We start from the raw sequence: 17,803 nt of genomic DNA on the forward strand, positions 1-17,803 counted from the left end.
AAAAAACGACACGTAAACATTTGTCATTGTCTTCATCACATAGAGATCACTCTGCTATCCATTTTATTTTGAGTGATTGCGTGGCTCCTCCTGGTAACTAAGCTACACTTTATAATATCTTAGTTGATGTTAGTATTAATGATTCAGTAATGTAGAATGCCAGGCCTGTTTGAGGCGTGTGAATACATGATGCGGAAATGTGTTTATAACATGTTACAGACTTCTAATAAGCATGTACTAACCATATTACCTTGTTTTAGATTATTAACATCCAAACGTTGTGTTATTTGGGCACTTGTTTGACCACTATTTCGGCTAGACACAAACTATCACAGGAAAGGACGTTTTCAACTAATCAACATTTTGAACATTTTCACAACTTCTAAAAATGCATGCGACTCTACTGGCAAAGCAGTCACAGGAACTTCAATAATCACTGCTGCTCCAAATTGAAAGATAAATGAATTGCAGTCCTGCAAGGTAGACTTATACGTTCACATTTTGTCAACGGTTTCTGAAAACTGCTACATCACAATGTGTACATTGTCATACTTGAAATCAGTCTCTCAACAACATACTGTTCAAATTATATTCAGCTAAGATTTTTATTTTTAGTTCAGGCTTTTCTCATGAAGAGAGTGACATGGTTGTTTGTGGTTTAGATGAACTGAGGTGTGTGTGGAAAGCACGTGATGAGGACTGAAAGTCATTGCTGGGGATAGAGATGAGTTGAGCTGAGTGTTAAATCTAGTTAAGGCAGTCAGAACACCGCAGATATGTTTTTAGGATACATCTAAAAATAGTTTCAGACAAACTTAAACACCAGTCAATAGATGCATATTTACAGTGCATTATGCAACTAAAAAGAGCTTTGTGACTGAGCGCAAGCCTAATATGGTTGTTGCACACTGAATCTGTGGGTGAAATTTAAGAACTGAGACAAATATGAATGTAACCCAAACAAGATCTCCATATGTAAGCAGTTTAATGTTTTATTGGATCTACTCTAAAATGCTCAATAAACAAATTAGGCACATTTGGGCAATCTTGATACAACATTTTTTACATAAATACAATGTTTCATTGGATCATTCTAAAATTTTGCTCATACACTAATGCCATTTAGTGGCCAAAATCTAAATTTTCCCTGGGCTGGAATAATACATTATGGCCTTTCTCTTGCATTTCAAAGATGATGGTACAAAAAAAATACAAAAGAACGGTTGTTTTTTTCTTTGTATTATCTTATACCAGATCTATTGTGTTATATTCTACTACATTCCGTTCACACTTCCATAAACGACAAAGTGTTTCCTTTCAAATGGTACCAAGAATATGCATATCCTTGCTTCAAGGCCTGAGCTACAGGCAGTTAGATTTGGGTATGTTATTTTAGGCGAAAATTGAAAGAAAAGGGGGTAATCCTTAAGAGGTTTTAATTCGGGATCGGTGACCCTTCCACGGGACGGTTGAGCTAACATAGGCTAATGTGATTAGCATGAAGTTATAAGTAACAGGAAATAGACATATCTGATAATGGCAGAAAGGTTACATACTTGTTTATCTAACTGTCCAATCTACAGTAGTTATTACAGTGAAAGAATACCATAACATTGTTTGAGGGGAGTGCACAATTTTGAACATGAAAAGTTATTAAAAGGAGCTTGAACAGAATACAACAAATTGTAACACACAATGAAAAAGCCATAGTTATACATATAGTGTGGGAAACAACAAATCAATTCACATTATTAAAGAGCATAAGTTGATGTTTCAGTCCATGTTTTGGCACCTCACCCCAGAGTACACAGTGTCTCTCTCCATGGTGCTCCTCTGTCTCCGGCTCTTTGGTTTCTTGTGGATGACATTCAGAGAAGCGTAATGGACCGACGTGAGTGTGTGATCATCTTCTTGATCCTAAGAGGAATAACAAAACAAATCAGGAAATGACCTGATCATTTGATAGAAGGATCTGTTTACAGTTCATCCAAAAATGTTATATATCTTTATGGTCTGCATACCTGAGTATGAGAACCGGTGACTGCCAGACCACTTGTCTGAGGGTGCTTTCCTTTTAGTAAAACACATGAAGGAATCATCATCATACAATCAGTTTCATGACTAAAACATATCGTAAACCTCACCAACATCTTAATCATATATTGTTGGCAATGATAACGCTTACCTCTGCACAGTAGAGAGGTTTTCTTGATCATCTTATACAAAACATAAGCAAGGACAATGATGAGGATGACACAAAGAGCCAACGCTACACCCAGACAGTACACCAAGAGAAGATGGTCCTCTTTACAACCATCTGTGGAAATACAGACAGTGACAGAGGAGATTCAGGACATTTTGCTCCACCAGACATTGAGTTTATTCATAGCACCATGAAAGAATATCAGAACATATCAGAATGATTATTTACGGTCAACATCCAGCTTGGTCCCGTTCCCAAACAGTATCTCCCCACATGAGGCCACTGCACAGTAGTAAGTCCCAGCATCAGAAAGGCTGAGGTTCCTCTTGGGGAGGTTGTAGACACAGCTCTGTGTAGGAGACCCAGCCTCTGTGCAATTCTCACACTGATCACTCCTGTCTCTATTGGTGTAAAGGATTCCTGGACGGGATTCTCCTGAGCCATGTCTGAACCAAAAGACACGGTGTTCTCCTGCACAGGTCTCAGTGTGAATTGTACAGTTCAGAGTCACAGAGTCTCCTGGCTGGACTGACTCAGACACAGGCTGCTGGTGCACAGACATGCTGTTGGACTCTGAACCTGAAGAGAGTGACGGAGTAAGATCATAGTGTTTAAATTGTATTTGCCTGATATATACTGTACATTTATTGCCAAATTCTAAAGTATATTTCTAATTTAATGGTGCAAAATTTAAATCCCAAATTAGGGAAGGAAGTTAAGTTACCTTTTACAATCAATAAAGTTCCATCTCCAAATTTGACTTTGCCCACTTTCATGGCACCACAGTAGTATGTAGCAGAGTCCCATGGCTCTGTCTTAGAGATGGTCAGGTTAAAGCTGTCAACTCCTTTCTTCACACTCAGATGTTTAGTCTCAGTGAAATTCTTGGTAAAGTTGTTGAAGTAAAAATATTGTCCACTGGAAAGTGTCGATGTCATGAGAAGGGGTTTCTGTCCAAGAGTCTGCTTGAACCAAACAACATCGGTATTCACATCAGTTGGCCAAAAGCAAGTGATATTCACACTAGCTCCCCGGTGAGTAACCATCACTGGGTTTGGTTGAACAATGTCCTTGTTTAATGCACAAACTGTAAATCCAAACAAACATGGATTAAAGATCAAGATAAAGACAAAATTACATCTAAAATACTTGCTTCAAAGTCATTCAAATGGATTCTAAAAGCCAATAGTATATAGATTGTTTTAAAGGATGTAAATAAAAATGTCTTACCGGAGTTGGCATAAAACAAAAAGATTGCCCAATGTCTGATCATCTTTGTAACGTCAATCCTTTCTGCACTGTATAGAATGAGGGTCTGACAACGGGGCACCTTTTATGTGATGGCACTTTACATAGCTTTTATACAGTGTAGGAGGGAACTCTGAAACAAGAGATTGTATTGGCTGTTTGAACAGGAATAAAGAGTACTGTCTAGCAAATATGTCGTCTGGTTTACCACAATTTGAGCAGGAAAAAGACATTGTAAAGCAAGTCAGAGTTATTGTTTTGAGACAATCAAATAGTGGCTTGATTCAGCTGGTTACTTATTTGGGAAATTACACTTTAATTACATACCAGTTCTCTTATGATGTTTGGGCAAACAGTGAATGATCCTATTCTGCTCTCTAGTGCCCCCAATTCTGAACCCATCCCAACCCAGCCCAGCTCAAAGGTTAAATTAATCCATAGTATGTTTTTAGTCTGTCTGATACCTAACTCATAACAAAGACAGTAAAAATGGGGACTGATAAGCTTTGCTAATTAAATCAAAATCAAATTCACTTGTCACATGCTTCACAAACTAAAAGTGAAATGCTTACTTGCGGAATCTTCCCAACAATGCAGAGAGAAAAAAATGAAATAATAGAAAAGTAATTACATGAGGAATAAATACATAATGACTAACGATAGCTTGGCTACATACACGGGATACCACCACCAAGTCGATGTGCAGGGATATGAGGTAATTGAGATAGGTATGTACATAAAGGTAGCGATAAATTGAATAGGCATCAGAATAGAAAATTATCAGTGACAGCAGCGTATGTGATGAGTCAAAAGAGCGTCAAGCAAATAGTCTGAGTAGCTATTGGTTAACTATTTAGCAGTCTTATTGCTTGGAGGTAGAAGCTGTTCGGGGTCCTGTTTGTTCCAGACTTGGTGCATCGGTACTGCTTGCCGTGCAATAGGAGAGAGAACAGTATGACTTGGGTGGCTGGAGTTTTGACAATTTTTAGGGCCTTCCTCTGGGCCTGTTGTAGAGGCCCTGGATTGCATGGAGCTCGGCCCCAGTGATTAACTGGGCCATACGCACTACCCTCTGTAGTCCCTTGCAGTCGAATGCCAAGCAGTTGCCATACCAAGCGGTGATGCAGCCATTCAAGATGCTCTCAAGGGTGCAGCTGTATAACATTTTGAGGATCTGAGGGCCCATACCAAATCTTTTCAGCCTCCTGAGGGGGAAGAGGTGTTGTTGTGCCCTCTTCACGACTGTGTTGGTGTGTGTGGAACATGGGAACAGTTGTGTTTGACCCGACCACAATGGTATTTTACTGTAACAAATTGACAACAGTCTGTGCGGGTTTTGACATTATCGATCATAGTCTGCTGCTGGAAAAATGTAAATGTCATGCCTTTACAGTCCTGCTATATTGTGGATGAAGAGTTAATTGTATAACAGAACACCGAGGGTTTTCTTTAATGGAAGCCTATCCAACATGATCCATTTAGAATCAGGAATTCCACAGGGCAGCTGTCTAAGCCCCTTACTTTTTCAAACTTTACTAATGAAATACCACGGGCTTTGAGTAAAGACCGTACGCAGATGACTCAATACTATACACGTCAGCTACTACAGTGAGTGAAATCACTGTAACACTTAACAAAGAGCTGCAGTTGGTTTCAGAATGGGTGGCAAGGAATAAGTTAGTCTTAAATATTTCAAAAACTTAAAGCATTGTATTTTGGACAAATCATTCACTAAACACTAAACCTCAAATAAGTCTTGTAATAAATAATGTGGAAATTTAGCAAGTTGAGGTGACTTAACTGCTTGAAGTATCCCTGGATTGTCAACTGTCATTGTCAAAACATGGTGATACAACAGTGGCTAAGATGGGGAGAAGCGCTGCTCTGCCTTTTTAATTAACATCACTATCAACAAGGCAGGTCCTACAATCCCTAGTTTTGTCGCTCCTGAACTACTGTTCAGTCATGTGGTCAGGTGCCACAAAAGAGGGACCTAGGAAAATTACAATTGGTTCAGAACAGGGCAGCACGGCTGGCCCTTAAATGTACACGTAGAGCAAACATTAATAATGTGCATGTTAATCTCTCATGGCTCAAAGTGGTGGAGAGATTGACTTCATCACTACTTGTTTTTGTAAGAACTGTTGATATGTTGAATGCACCGAGGTGTCTATTTAAACTTCTAGCATACAGCTCGGACAACCATGCATATCTACACAATCCGCAAGTCTAGAACAGAGTATGATGCGCAGTACTATGTAGAGCCATGACTACATGGAACTCTATTCAACATCAGGTAAATGATACAAGCAGTAGAATCAGATTTAAAAAACAGAATAAAAATACACCTTATGGAACATCTGGGACTGTAAAGAGACACACACAGAGGCACAAACAAACGCTTATACATACACATGATAAGGTATCCATCAGGCACACGTACACATGGATTTTGTATTGTAGATATGTGGTAGTAGAGTGGTGGCCTGAGGGAACACACTTAATGTATTGTGAAAAGTGTTATGAAAAGTATTTGAAATTGTATATAACTACCTTAATGTTGCCGGACCCCAGGAATGGTAGCTGGGGATCCTTAATAAATACAAATGATAATTCCTTAGTGATGTGGACACCAAGGAACTGGATTGGGTTCAGGGTGTCTGGGATGATGTTGTTGATGTGAGACATGACCAGCCTTTCAAAGCATTTCATGGCAACTGATGTGAGTACAAAGGGGCGATAGTCATTTAGACAGGTTATGTTGCCGTTCTTGAGCACAGGGACTATGGTGGTCTGCTTGAAACATGTAGGTATTACAGACTGGGTCAGGAATAGGTTGAACATGTCAGTGAATACACTTGCCAGCTGGTCAGCGCATGCTCTGGTAATCCGTCTGGACCTGCTGCCGTTTGATTGTTAACCTGTTCAAAGGACTTACTCACATCGGCTACGGAGAGCATGATCACATAGGCGTCCGGGACAGCTGGTGCTCTAATGCATGGTTCAGTGTTGCTTGCCTCGAAGTGAGCAGATATTTAACTCGTCTGGAAGGCTTGCATCACTGGACAGTTCGCAGCTGGGTTTCCCTTTATAATCTGTGATAGTTTGCAAGTAATGCCACATCCGACGAGCGTAAAAACCGGTGTAGTAGGATTCGATCTTGGTCCAGTATTGACGCTTCGCCTGTTTGATATTTAGCCTAAAGGAATAGCAGGATGTCTTATAAGCATCCGGATTAGTGTCCCTCAGATTTAGCTCATTGCAGATGTTACCTCTAATCCATGGCTTCTGGTTGGGATACATACATACGGTCACTATGGGGATGACATCCTCAATGCACTTATTTATGAAGCCTGATGTGGTAAACGTATTCAAGTCTGTGCTAGCGAAACAGTCTTGTAGTTTAAAATCAGCTTCATCTGACCACTTCCACATTAAGGGTGCCACTGGTACTTCCTGTTTGAGTTGATGCTTGTAAGAAGGAATCAGGAGGATACAGCTGTGGTCATATTTGCCAAATAGTGTGCGAGGCAGAGCATTGTATATGTCTCTGTGTACAGAGTAAAGGTGATCTAGAGTTCTTTAGCCTCTAGTTGCACAGGTAACATGCTGACAGAAATGAGGTAAACGGATTACGACCCATAGCCTGGCCTGCTAGGCTTCAGAGGGGAGGGGAGCCTACTGCAGGAGTTAGAAAGAATTAGTTTGTGTCCTTGAGAGAGGTCTGTGAGAATGAGATGGTGTGCTAAGGCAGGGAATTTGTAACCGTTACAATACTCCAGATGACCCATAGGAGGTCCGTTGTGGATAGAGGTGGACAGTTCTTGAGAGCATCATTTGTGTATATGGGGGAAATTCCTACAGAATGAAACAAATCTAACAAATATATCATTCTCATTCCCTATCATTCACACAGATATCCATTACTAACTGAACTGTATCACCTTAGAGTTTAGTAGGGGTCAGGGGTTTACCTGGGTGGGCAGGGCTCTTGGCTGTAGCCTGGATACACCTTCTACTCTACACTCTGTAAACTAATGATTACAGATTAATAATTTATACAACTTTTCTACTGGTAAGTAGTAAGATACTTTGTGGGTCTGCATGGCAGTGGTCTGTGTTTCTAATTGTCATGGGCGTGAACAACGAAGAATAAGAGCAACTGATTGACACCACATATAGTAGACATCCTCCTAAAAACCACAGTGTGTACCAGGGTATTAGGCCTATCCAAAGCGCAGTGATGGCGTCGTTTTGAGCTCACAGCAGACCAAAGTGCTCAGATACCTGTTAACTGCTCACTGAGTGCGTGATGCGTGGGTGGGTTTATCATGGTAACAGTAGGTTGTCTCAGAAGCCCTATGCACAAACATTCATACAGACATGTTGTACATACAGAACACAAGAGAAAGACTAATTCAATTTCAGGTGGTATCAGTTGTTTAAGTTGTTGACACAGGATGCTGTAGAAAGGTCTTGTAAGTAATTATCTTGAAGGTTTTACTTGTTTGTTGGTTTGTGGTTGTCTCACCACTCTGGACAGACCTGGGTTAAATAGTAGACTATTTGTTTTCTCACACTTACTTTAGGTGCTCTTGATTTATCTGGCCTCCATTGCGCCGGTCAAGCTTAGCAAGTGTACATAAAGAATTGGAAAGGAAACTAACACTATTTTGACCATGTCATTCAACAGTTACAATACTCCAGACGACCAATAGGAGGTCTGTAGTGCATAGAGCGTGTCTTGTCTTGTCATGTACAGTATGACGGTGAATAGGGGTGGAGCATCATGAGTACATGTGGGGGAAACACCTACAAAATGAAACAAGTACATTTTTGTCATTCTTACATTCCCTGTATATCATTTACAGAATCACGCACTAACTGATGTGTAACACCCGAGAGAGTACATGGCTGACATGACCACCCAGCTTATTAACGAATACATGTGACACATTTTATCTAGTCTGTTTCACTCTCTGGTTAGCGTTGTTCTAATAGGAAGCAATCTCTTGGGTATAGAGGATCCTCTTCTATTGGTCTCCTTCTGACAGAGCATCCTGCAGTAGTCTTATAAGACTTGTCTGATTAAGAATGTACTGAAAGTCCTCCCATGACATCATCATAAACTGGCCCCTCCCCCTGAGCCCATAGATCTAGAATAAATGTATCACACATGAGACAGTTCACTCAGAGTTCAAATAGGGTTCATCAGCAGTTCGTTGTGGTTTGTAACTGATATATGATAACTAAATATATAGAGTCTGTTTTAAAAATAGCTTGTTTTGCTGTGGATGTAAGCTGTCAGGGCCAACATGATCAAAATGTTAAGATATTGATAACAACATTGACACCACATAGACATCCTGCTGAAAACCACATAGAGACACAGAGAGCAGGTAGGAGGGTCCCGTGTGCTTACAGCAGCCATCAGGCCCTCCCACCAAAACGTAGATACGACCTCATCTTGTGCTTACAGCAGACTGCAAAGTACCTGTGAAAAGTACCTGCAGTTCTTTGTGGTTTGTAAGTGATATATGACAACTAGATATATATATATTAGTGTCCGTTTTATAAATAACTGTTTTGCTTTGATTGTAAGCTGTCAGGGGCATCATGAGCAGCAAGTAAAGATAGAGAGAACAAACGTGACACCACGTAGACATCCTGCTGAAAACCACATAGAGACATAGAGACACAGAGAGCAGGTTGGATGGTCCTGTGTGCACAAAGCCAGCATGCACACCTGACCAAAATGTAGATACGACCTCATCTTGTGCTTACAGTAGACTGCAGAGTACCTGTGAATTTGTTCACTTTGTGGGGGGTGGGGGTGAATGACATGCAACCAACACAACTAAAAGATGACAACACATTACAGAGAAATGACTTGAATAAGTAGGTTGTCTCACATACTTATTCAACTACTCCCTGGAAGTCAATACAAAACTACACACAAACACCAGTCATTGTGTTCATCATATAGAGATCACTTTTCTATCCATTTTATTTTGAGTGATTGTTTTGCTCCAATTTATAACATAGTAGATGTTAGTTGTAATGAACTAGTGACGATGACTGCCTAGCCTGTTTGATGCATGTTACTCTATGATGCTGAAATGGATTCATAACCTGTAATTGATGTGTAAGTATGTAATTATTACCTTGTTATAGAGTCTGACATTTTGAACCTTTTGACAACTTCTAAAAGTTGCTGAAACTCTAATGTTGAGCTAGCCATGAGGACTTCCATGTATACTGCTGCTCCCTATTGAAAGACAATATAATTGCAATACTTCAATGTGCACATTAAATACATTAAAACTGCTCAGTTTGCACTACTTTTCTCATGAAGAGAGTGAGTAGTGCTCTTAGTGACATGGATGCTTGTGGTTTTGATGCACTGAGGTGTGTGAAGACAGTGTGTGGTGAGGACTGATGGTAATTTCTGGGGTTTAAAGATGAGTTAAGCTGAGTGGAAAATCCATTTAGGGCCGTCAGAACACCACAGAGATCTGATACAGGATACAGCTTAAAAAGAGAGCTTTAGAAAAGCTGTTTTATATAGAGCATAAGCCGTATATGGTTTTGCACACTGAATCTGTGGGTGAAATAATCAGCACCTCACAACCCTGAGCTACACACTCCACTCCCCTTCCCCCATGACCGTCCGGAACCTAAGAGTCTAGCGGGTAGCATAAACCTGCCTCTCAAACTCTCTCTGACCTGTGTCACTGCCCTGACAGGTTGTTAGGGAGGTTATTAGGGGGTCGGACATCTGTTCATCTTCTTGACGATGCAGGTCACACAATACTTGCACTCTACCTCAATCAGTGGCAGAGAGCAACATCTCTGTCTCTACCCATCAACAACTGTACTCAATAACATCTATCTGGGCTTGTGGGGTGGTGTGCGTGCACAGTGAGTTATGTGATATTTGTTGTTTGTTCTTCATAGTTAGTTACGATTGTTGTATGCTGCCTTTGTGTATAGCTGTATTGTAATGTGTAGGTAGCATATACATTTTCATACAGCCCTCCCCTTTTTAATAGCCTTGTTGCTCTACTTGTGCTATTAGATAGTATTGTGTACCGTGGATTCATTACCTCTCTTTTAGAACTACTACCATTCCACTACCTTTCCCACTTTTTATTCCCATGTACATTCCTATGTCCATCTCCACATTCATCTCCAGTGTGTGTAAATACATTTCCTGTGTGTGTCAACTCTTGGACTGCCTTATGCCCCTCTATCTGGGGGCGGTGTCAGTGGGTCGCAAACCAGTCGAATACGTAGAGCCGGTTCACTCTCTTTCACCACTGTTCTGTCCTGCCGATGTATTGAAAAAGCAGCTAGATTTTTATTTACCATGTCCTTGTCAAAATCAAATCAAATCAAATGTTATTTGTCACATACACATGGTTAGCAGATGTTAATGCGAGTGTAGCGAAATGCTTTTGCTTCTAGTTCCGACAGTGCAGTAATATCTAACAAGTAATCTAACAATTCCACAACAACTACCTGTTACACACAATGTAAAGGGATGGAATAAGAATATGTACATATAAATATATGGATGAGCGATGGCAGAGCGGCATAGGCAAGTTGGCAATAGATGGTATAAAAAATGGCATATACATGTGAGATGGGTAATGTAAGATATGTTAACATTAAGTGGCATAATTTAAAGTGACAAGTGATCCATTTATTAAAGTGGCCAATGATTTGAGTCTGTATGTAGGCAGCAGCCACTCTGAGTTAGTGATGGCTGTTTAACAGTCTGATGGCATTGAGATAGAAGACGTTTTTCAGTCTCTCTGTCCCAGTTTTGATGCACCTGTACTGACCTCGCCCTCTGGATGGTAGCGGGGTGATCAGGCAGTGGCTTGGATGGTTGTTGTCCTTGATGATTTTTTTGGCCTTCCTGTGACATCGGGTGCTGTAGCTGTCCTGGAGGGCAGGTGATGCGTTATGCAGACTGCACCACCCTCTGGAGAGCCTTGCAGTTGTGGGCGGTGCATTTGCCGTACCAGGCGGGGATACAGCTCGACAGGATGCTCTCAATTGTGCATCTGCAAATGTTTTAGGGTTTTAGGTGACAAGCCAAATTTCTTCAGCTTCCTGAGGTTGAAGAGGGACTGTTGTGCCTTCTACACCACACTGTCTGTGTGGGTGGACCATTTCAGGTTGTCAGTGATGTGTACGCCGAGGATCTTAAAACTTTCCACCTTCACCACTACTGTCCCGTCAATATGGATGGGGGTTGCTCCCTCTGCTGTTTCTTGAAGACCTCGATCATCGCCTTTGTTTTGTTGACGTTGCGTGAGAGGTTGTTTTCCTGACACCACACTCCGAGTACCCTCACCTCCTCCCTGTAGGCTGTCTCGTCGCTGTTGGTAGTCAAGCCCACTACTGTTGTGTCGTCTGCAAACTTGATGAACGAGTAGGAGGCGTCATGGCCATGCAGTCATGCGTGAACATGTCTGCGTTCAGCCACGACTCAGAGAAACATAGGATTATACAGTTCTTCAGTTCACGTTGATAGGCTAGTCTCGAACGGATTTCATTCAGTTTATTCTCCAGTGATTGTACCTTCGTAACTAGAACGGAGATTATAAGTGGTTTATAAACTCTTTGACGTAGTTTCGCAGGCATCCCACACACCAGCATCTATTTTTGGGTTGCCTCCTTCATCTTCAAGTGTCGGGATTTGGGCCTGGTCCTGGATAATCAATATGGTATCGCCTCTGACTCATTGAAGTAGAAGTCCTCATCCAAACTGAGGCTAGTGATAGCTGTTCTGATGTTCAGAAGCTCTTTTAATCATAGGAAACCATGGTGGAAACATCATGTACAAGAAAAAGTTAAGATCTGCTCCAAAAATACACAAAATAGCACAATTGGTCCCTCCAGCGCCATTCCACATGAACATCAGCATTATGCACTCAGTATTATGGAAATAGATTTCGGATAAGGCAATATGATCGACTACAGTCCTGTCAAGGGGGTGTACTTGTACATTAAGCTGCCTCCTTCTACAGAAACAGGATATAGGTTGCGGTTCCCATGAGCTGTTCTGGCTCGCAAAAGCCAAGGCTCATGCTAGGCTACCTCCTTTTGACAACTAACTAGAAAACCTCCTGACTTCAGAGTCGAAAATGAAAGGGGCTGTGCTTTTTTACTGATAGGTTCTCCCCTGTGTCTTTCTCACTCAAACACCCACATGGACAGCCACACACAATCCCCTGTGTCTTCTATGATACAAGTGTACCCTACGTCTTTGAAAGTAAACAAATAGAATCTTGACCGGGACATTCAACAGTTACTGAAAAACAGCAACCCAGCTTTACGTGTTTACTAGTCTGTGACCAACTGACAGCCAAAGAGTTGGCACACAGGAACTTCATTCACACGCCCAGGAGATGTACATGGGGATGGAACGTGGGAAAGGTTGTGGTTCTGTAGAAGGAATTAAAATGCAATCAATATACTGTAAATGCGATATTACAAGAGCTGTAGTAAACAGTAATACAGGAATGTATGAATGGTATATAATCCCTGAAAATGTTTATAGGCCACAAACTGTACAGAGGCAGCATACATAATGTAACAATAGCTAACTATTAAGAACAATATAGACATGTCCCACAACTCACTTCGTGCATGCACACCATCCCACATGTCAAAAGAGATATGAGTGAGTCCAGCTTTTTGTTTTGAAGGACAGAGATGAGCTTGCTGCTCTTTCTGTTACTGGTGACTGAGATGGGGAGACAGGAATTTGGGATCTGGGACCCAAGATGACTGCCTGTGATCGGCTGACACCATGGTGTGATAAAGCACCTGGCAAAGATGACCCCTTGCAACCAATCGTTTTGGCTAGGGCCAGAGGTGTGAGGGGCCAGTTTACGACCCCTAGCCTGCTAGGCTCCAGAGGGGAGGGGAGCCTACTGCAGGAGTTAGAAAGTTAAAGAGTTTGTCCCTGGGAGAGGCCTCTGAGAATAATATGATGGGCTACGAGTCAACAGCAGGGAATTTGTAACAGTTACAATACTCCAGGTGACCCATACCTGGGTGGGTAGGGCTTGTGGATGTAGCCTGGATACACATTCTACTCTACTAACGATTACAGTTGGAGAATTTATAAAACCTTTGAACTTGTAAGTAATAAGATACTTTGTTGGTCTGCATGGCAGTGGTCTGTGTTTCCAATTGTCATGGGCGTGAACAACGCAGAATAAGAGCAACTGACTGACACCACATACAGTAGACTTCCTGCTGAAAACCACACAGTGTGCACAAGGGTTTCAGTCCTATCCAAAGTGCAGTGATGGTGTCGTTTTGAGCTCACAGCAGACCAAAGTGTTCAGATACCTGTGAACAGCTCACTGAGTGCATGATGCGTGGGTGGGTTTAGGATGGTAACAGTAGGTTATTTCTTTCAGAAGCCCTATGCACAAACATTCATACTGTATGTACAGAATGCAAGAGAAAGATTTCAGTTGGTATCAGTTGTTTTAGTTGTTGACACAGGATGCTGTTGAATGGTCTTGTAAGTAATTGTTTTGAAGGTTTTATTTGTTTGTTGGTTTATGGTTGTCTCACCACTTTGGACAGACCTGAGTTAAATAGTAGACCATTTGTTTTCTCACACTTACTTTAGGTGCTCTTGATTTATCTTGCCTCCATTGCACCGGTCAAGCTTAGCAAGTGTACATAAAGAATTGGAAAGGAAACTAACACTATTTTGACCATGTCATTCAACAGTTACAATACTCCAGACGACCAATAGGTCTGTAGTGCACAGAGCGTGTCTTGTCTTGTCATCTACAGTATAAGAGTGAGCAGGGGTGGAGCGTCATGAGTATAAGTGGGGGAAATACCTGTAGAATGAATCAAGTACATTTTAGTCAGTCTTACATTCCCTGTATATCATTTACTAACTCCTGAGAGTGCATGGCTGACATGACAACCCAGCTTAATACATGTGACACATTTTGTCTAGTCTGTTTCACTCTGTGGTTAGTGTTGTTCCAATAGGAAGCAATCTATCAGAAGGAGGCTCCTCCTCTATTGCTCTCCTTCTGACAGAGCATCCTTATAAGACTTGTCTGATTCAGAATGCACTGAAAGTTCTCCCATGACATCATCATAAACCGTCCCCTCCCCCTGAGCCCATAGATCTAGAATAAATGTATCACACAGGAGCCAGTTAACTCAAGAGAGTTCAAATAGGGTTCATCAGCAGTTTGTTGTGGTTTGTAACTGATATATGATAACTAAATATATAGAGTCTCTTTTAAAAGTAGCTGTTTTGCTTTGTATGTAAGCTGTCAGCGGCAACATGATCAAAACGTTAAGATATTGATAACAACATTGACACCACAGACATCCTGCTGAAAACCACATAGAGACACAGAGAGCAGGTAGGAGGGTCCCGTGTGCTTACAGCAGCCAGCAGGCTCTCCCACCAAAATGTAGATACGACCTCATCTTGTGCTTACAGCAGACTGCAAAGTACCTGTGAAACTGTTCACTGTGTGGGGGTGAGTGTTAGTGACATGCTATCAACACAACTAAAAGAGGACAACACGTTAGAGAGAGTTGACTTGAATAAATAGATTGTCTCCCATTTGATACATGTTATTCCATGATGCTGAAATTGATTCAAAACCTGTAATTGATGTGTAAGCATTTAAATATTACCTTGTCATAGAATCTAACATTTTAAACATTTTGACAACTTCTAAAAGTTCCTGAAACTCTATTGTTGATCCAGTCATGAGGACTTCCGTGTATACTGCTGCTCCCTATTGAAATTTAGTAGAATTGCAATACTTCAATGTCCACATAAAATAAATACACAGTTGGTAGATTATTTATTAAAACTACTCTGTTACAGTGTCCACATTGTGATATTTTTTTTCAACATTATCAACTGTAATATACTCAGCTATGACATGTATTTTTCGTTCAGGCTTTTCTCATGAAGACAGTGAGTTGTGCTCTTAGTGACATGGATGTTTGTGGTTTTGATGCACTGAGATGTATGAAGACAGTGTGTGGTGAGGACTGGTGGTCATGGCTGGGGGTTTGCGATCAGTTAAGATGAGTGGTTGATCAATTTTGGGCCGTCAGATTACCACAGAGATCTGATACAGGGTACAGCTTAAAAATAGTTTTAGAAAAGCTTTGTTATATTGAGCATAAGCCGCATATGGTTGTTGCAGACTGAATCTGTGGGGTAAATTGTTGTGGAAATGTAAGGACAGAGGAAAATATGAATGCAAATCACACCATACCACATACGACAGCAGATTAATTTTGATTTGATCTAAAATACACAACATTATCAATGTAAATAGGAGTTTGACAGAATACAAGCCATTGTTTTGTACAACAATTACACTGAAAAGCCACAAGTTACACATAAGCATAAAACCCAGAGAAAGAAATGCAAGTCTATACGGAGGAAAAGTCTGCGTTTCAGTCCATGTTTTGGCACCTCAGCCCAGAGTACACAGTGTCTCTCTCCATGGTGCTCCTCTGTCTCTGGGTCTTTGGCTTCTTGTAGATGACATTCAGAGCAGCGTAATGGACCGGCATCAGTGTGTCATTGTCTTCTTGATCCTAAGAGGAATATCATAGTAAGTAGTAAGTCCCAGCATTAGACAGGCTGAGGTTTCTCTACGGGAGGTTGTAGACACAGCTCTGTGTAGGAGACCCAGCCTCAGGGCTCTTCTCACACTGATCACTCCTGTCTCCATGAGTGTAAATGATTCCTGGATGGGATTCTCCTGAGCCATGTCTGAGCCAATAGACAATGTGTTCTCCTGCACACGTCTCAGTGTGTACTGTACAGTTCAGAGTCACAGAGTCTCCTGGATGGCCTGACTCAGACACAGGCTGCTGGAGCACAGACATGCTGTTGGACTCTGAACCTGAAGAGCGTGACGGAGTAAGATCATAGTGTAAATTGCATTGGCCTGGTATATTCATTTATAAGCCAATTCTAAAGTATATTTTTAATTTGATGGTACAAACCTAAAATCCAGAATTAGAGAAGGAAGTTAAGTTATTTTGACAATTAAAACAGTTAATTCTCCAAATTTGACTTTGCCCGCTTCCATAGCACCACAGTAGTATGTGGCTGAGTCCCATGGCTCTGTCTTGGAGATGGTCAGGTTAAAGCTGTCAACTCCTCTGTTCACACTCAGATGTTTAGTCTCAGTAAAGTCCTTTGGTAAAGTTGTTAAAGTAAAAAATATCTTAGCCACTTTAAAATGACGACGCCATGAGAAGGGGTTTCTGTCCAAGAGTCTGCTTGAACCAAGCGACATTGGTATTGACATCAGTTTGCCAAAAGCAAGTGATATTCACACTACCTCTATGGTGAGTAACCATCACTGGGTTTGGTTGAACAATGTCCTTGGTTATTAACGCACAAACTGTCAAAGAAAACAAACAATACAGACCAAAGACCAAGATAAAGATAGAAAAACGTCTAAAATAAAATTGCTACAAACTAAATCAAATGGATTCTAAAAGCCAATAATATGTAGATCTTTAAAGAGGATCTAAATAAAAATGTATTACCAGAGTTGGCAAAAAAAAAACAGAAAGACTGTCCAATGTCTGATCATCATTGTAACGTCATTGGACTATATAGAATGAGGGTCTGACAACGGTCCACCTTTTAAATGATGACACTTTACATAGCCTTTATACAATGTAGGAGGGAACACTGAAACAAGAGATTGTATTGGCTGTGTTAACAGGAATCAAAAAAAATGTTGTCTGGTTTACCACAGTTTGAGCAGATTTTTTTTAAAGAAGACATTGTAAAGCAAGTCAGAGTTATTGTACCAAGACATTAAATAGTGGCTTGATGCGGCTGGTTATTTATTTGGGAAATTAAACTTTTATTAAAGACCAGTTCTCGTTTGATAATTGGACAAACAGTGAATGATCCTATTCCAGTCTCTAGTGCCTATGATACTGAGCCCATAGCAACCCAGCCCAACTCAGAGTTGACATTTTTATATAGTACATTTTTAATCTGGCTGAAATCCAACTCCAAAAACTGTAAATATGGGACCCGATGCATCTCTGCTTGGCAAATCAAAATTAAGTCAAATGTATTTGTCACATGTAAACAAACAGTGAAAAGCTTACTTACGGGACCTTCCCAACAACGCAGAGAGAGAAAAAGAGACTGTTTAGATAAATATTAACACAAGGAATAAACACACAATGGGTAGTGATAACTTGGCTATATACACGGGGTACCACTACTGAGTCGATGTGCAGGGATACGAGGTAATTGAAGTAGATATGTACATATAGGTAGGG

General features: G+C 40.9%; 2 pseudogenes; both read right to left on the bottom strand.

The window, feature by feature from the left end:
* Positions 1-2,420: 2,420 nt before the first annotated feature.
* Positions 2,421-3,332, bottom strand: LOC118966014 (annotated as a pseudogene).
* A 12,761-nt stretch (positions 3,333-16,093) lies between these two features.
* On the bottom strand, positions 16,094-17,094 carry LOC110532957 (annotated as a pseudogene).
* Between the last annotated feature and the right edge of the window lie 709 nt (positions 17,095-17,803).

The sequence above is a fragment of the Oncorhynchus mykiss genome, chromosome 9 (genome assembly GCF_013265735.2).
Source record: "Oncorhynchus mykiss isolate Arlee chromosome 9, USDA_OmykA_1.1, whole genome shotgun sequence".
Taxonomy (NCBI): Eukaryota; Metazoa; Chordata; class Actinopteri; order Salmoniformes; family Salmonidae; genus Oncorhynchus; species Oncorhynchus mykiss.